A 4,352-nucleotide genomic window follows, 5' to 3' on the forward strand; every position below is an offset into this window, starting at 1 on the left:
CAGCGAATCCACTGTTACATATACAATAATGCACCCATAAAAATATGGGAACAACATACAAAAGAGCTATGATAGCCCGAACACCACAGCACTGACCTAAAGACCAACATGGACACCAATGGAAGAGAACAAGAAACCCAAACATGAACCCACATCTCCACAGCCAAGGTGCCAAGAACCACCGTGGAGATAAGACGGTGGACCTGCTGGTGCCCACCATCCTCCATTTCTGCTGTGGCCTTTGTGACAAATGGAATGGAGGAACCCAGTGTGTCTCATGCCTCCCACACACACATGCTCACTGCCACAGGCCTGCAGGGTGCCCGGTGGGAGGCAGGTCCTGATGAGAGCGCAAACTCCACCACCTTGGGCTGCCACTCAGAGTGGTGCAGGAAAAATCAGATAACTTTATGCAGAAGATGAAATGAGACTCCCGTCTCCCCCAGATATTACTCAGCTCAAAGTTGATCAAAGGTCTAAACATAAACCCTGAAACTAGGAAACTACTGGGAGACAACGCAAGAGAAACAACTCAAGACATTGGTGCAGGAACAGGAAACCAAAGTCAAATAGACAAAGAGAGGATGGGTACCCTGTGCCCCTGGGGACGCAGGAGTCCTTCCTGGGGAGAGGCAGGAGCAGAGCCAAGAAGCAGGACTCAGGAGGAGAGAGGAAGATGGAGAAGCAAAGAAAGAAGGGTCCTCAGGGTCCTCAGCCCTCCTCCCACCTCAGTGAGACCCTGATGGGCTGCACCTGCACCATGCCCTTCCTGGGTTGGTGCAGAGACAGGACAAGACCACCCACTTCAAAAGGGATGGCATCACCTTGCAGCCCTCTGAGTGGCAGCCCAAGGTGGTGGAGTTTGTGTTCTCATCAGAACCTACCTCCCACCCGGCACCCTGCAGGCCTATGGCAGTGAGCGTGTGTGTGCGGGAGCCATGAGACACACTGGGTTCCTCCATTCCATTTGTCACAAAGGCCACAGCAGAAATGGAGGATGGTGGGCACCAGCAGGTCCACAGGGGAGAAATGAGCCCCAGGCAGCCAGGCCAGACAAGGTCGGAAGTCTCCCCACCTGCTTCCCAGGCAGCATCAACTAACCCCAGCCCAGGACGGGTCCTGCCACATCTTCATGCCTCATGCAAAGGGCCACCACACGGTTTCAGGAAATACTAAATGAGGTGTCAAAGGGTGATGTTGGCCCGTGAAATGAAGGTCTGGTTGTTACTTCAGTTCTGACCAGCTGTGTGACTTTGACCGAAGCCCCTGTCCTGTTTGGACCCCAGGAAGACTGGTGAATGGGGAAGTCCTCTGGCTTCAGGTGCACCACTGCAACGGGATCCAGACCTTGGGTTTCAGGCCTGGGTTCAAGTCTCTTTTCTGAGTCCACACACCAGCAATAACAAACACTGATGAGGACGTGGAGCAGCAGGAACGCAAAAGGCATCACCACTTCCCAAGGTGGGTTGTAGGCTCCCCGCCCCCAAGCTACCCTTCCCATGTGGTCTTACCACATGACCTGAGGACTGCACTCCCTGAGTAAATTTATGTCCACCATAGAAATATGCACATGAATGTAACAGCAGTTTTATTCTTGATTGCCCAAACTAGGAGGCTACCAAGATGTCCTTCAACAGATGAATGGCTAAACAAGCTGGTTCATCCTTATAGCAGAGTTATTCAGAAAAGAAGGGGAAAAGAGATATAGAGGATGTTTTTTTGTTTTGTTTTGTTTTGTTTTGTTTTTTTGGTACCAGGGATTGAACCCAGGAGTGCTTAGCTGCTGAGCCACATCCCCAGCCCTTTTTATATTGTATTTAAAGACAGGGTCTTGGAATCTTAAATGTATATTATAAAATGAAAGAGGCATCTTGAAAGTGGCTACATACTGTAGTTCAAATTATATGACATTCAGGAAAGGGATGATGGCAAAAGTAAATAGAGACAGTGTATAGATCAGCAGTCACCAGCGTCTTGTGGGAAAGAAAGGAGAGGTTCATAAGTGGAGCACAGAAGATTTTGAGGGTTGTGAAACAACTCCATGATTTTTTTTTTTGAAGTGTCTTTTTTAATTGAAAAGCTATCAAACTGTCTAGTTACATTTCTCCCCTCCAAATCCACAAACTGGGTAATAACTGAGTCTCTAGGCAACATATTCAAAGCTGATTAAAAAAACAAAAAACCCGAGTCCTTCGGTCCAATTAAGGGAATCCTGCTACATACAGGCAAATCTATCCCAGTGGTACTGCTGGACTCCAGGAGGCTGGAAGAAATCCTAACAACCCCAACTCAGAACATTTACTTCAAGTAGCCTTTTTCCAGTTTCCAACTCATGAATAAAGATAATATTTTGTTAATTCTATTTCAGAAAACTTTTTGCAAGTTGTTTTATTTACAACGCCAACTTTTAAAAGCTCACTAAAGTTAACTGGACAATAAACTAGGCAGAAATCGCTTTACAAAAGGAGGGAAAGCCCAAAATGCCACTTTCTACAGAGAACCCACAGTTCAGTTTTATTCAGAGTAAAGAAAAAAAAGAAACTTTCTCTCACACTAAAAGAAATTCAGCCATAGGTTTGGAGTCTGTACTCAAACTACACATGCAATAAGGACAATATTATGCTAATACAATTGATTTGCTGCTGCATTTGTCTACTGTTTGTCTAATATTAACAATTATAAACAGAGCAGTGCAACTAGTATTTGGAACAATCCTTATAGTGTTACAGTGTCAGGTACAACAGTTCACTTCTCTTCACACCACTGGTTCTCTTTGCGTACCTGGGCTTCCTCCTCTTCAGTAAAGTCATTTTTGATATTGAAGGTTTTGCGAATCTCCTCAGGAGTTTTCCCCTTGATCATATTGGCAACAGTCTTGCACGTAACATCAAGCAAACCTTTGATGTCTAAGTAGTTTGCAGCCAGAATAAGTTCAAAAAGTGTTCCTTGGTCAACTTTCAGGAATTCTTGGTCCCAAACAGGGATATCGTCTGTTCGCTTTTCTTTGTTCTCATCATCCTCAGGAGGAGGGGGGTCATCCTTGTGGTGTGTGCACCACTGAATGACCTTTTTTAATATTGCTGCATTAACATTTGGTAGAGGAACTGGGTCATCATCTCCTGCATCATCCATTCCCAAGTCTTCCAACATGGTCTTGATTGTCACAGATTGTTTGGCAATTTCTATGTCAACTTCAAATATCTCCCCATCAGAACTCTGCAACTTAGTTGAAGGCATGGTGTTTGGTCTCAAGAAAAACGGCAGTCCGGAGGCTGAAGGGAGCGGGGCGGTGACCACACGAGGAAATAAAAAGGTGCTGGACAAGGCCACTCCAGCGGCGCCTCGTGGCGTTGGCCTTTATACAAGCAGGCGCACTCCATGATTTTATAATGACAGACACAGAAGAAAAAATGAACTTAGTATAAACTGTGAACTTTAGTTAGCAACAATGTATCACTATCCATTCATCAGCAGTAACAAGCCTGGTACAATAGCAAGGTGCTAAGGGGAAACCACAGGGAGATGGGAACTTGCTGGATAGTCTGCTCATCTTTATGTAAACCTAACACTGCTCTCAATATAGCATATTGTGTATAAATGAATGCAATATATTAAAAGAATGAAGAAAAAGCACTTGATATTCTTTAAGGATACTGAAAAGAGGCTTTTACACAACCCAACACAGTTTCAAGATTAGACGCAACAAATTCAGAATAGAAGGGACCTTTATCAATCCTATGAGGGCAATTTATGGAAAACCCACTCATAACATCAAACCTAATCATGGAAGACAGGAAGATTTCAATAAGATAAGGTTATATAATTGCCTCTTCTGTTTAACTTATTGGAAATCCTATCTAGAGAAATTAGGGAAGAAAAATCAAGTAAAGGGCATCTAGTTTGGAAAGAAAAAAAAATTAAACTATCTCTAATCACAGATGACATGTTCTTATGTAGAGAAAGCTTTAAAGAATCCACAAAATACTATTAGTGCTAATAGCTTTTCAAAACTTTAGGGTAAAAGATGTATATGCAAAAAGAATTTGCATATTTAGACAATAATAAAATTCAGAAAAATTTACTTACAGTTACATGAAGAATAGCATACCAACAATAAGCAGTTGAGTAGCAGACTTGGAAAGCAATTTTATTTATTATAGCATCAAAAGGAACAAAATTTCAGAGGCCTCCAGGGCCATTAAAGTCAAAATTGTTGGGGTTGGGGATGTGGCTCAAGCAGTAGCGCGCTTGCCTAGCATGCATGCGGCCTGGGTTTGATTCTCAGCACCACATACAAACAAAGATGTTGTGTCCGCCGAAAACTAAAAAATAAATATTAAAAAATTCTCTCT

General features: G+C 43.4%; 1 pseudogene; it reads right to left on the reverse strand.

Moving 5' to 3' along the window:
• Positions 1-2,560: 2,560 nt before the first annotated feature.
• LOC143641674 (S-phase kinase-associated protein 1 pseudogene) lies at positions 2,561-3,237 on the reverse strand (annotated as a pseudogene).
• Between the last annotated feature and the right edge of the window lie 1,115 nt (positions 3,238-4,352).

The sequence above is a fragment of the Callospermophilus lateralis genome, chromosome 5 (genome assembly GCF_048772815.1).
Source record: "Callospermophilus lateralis isolate mCalLat2 chromosome 5, mCalLat2.hap1, whole genome shotgun sequence".
NCBI classification, from domain to species: domain Eukaryota; kingdom Metazoa; phylum Chordata; class Mammalia; order Rodentia; family Sciuridae; genus Callospermophilus; species Callospermophilus lateralis.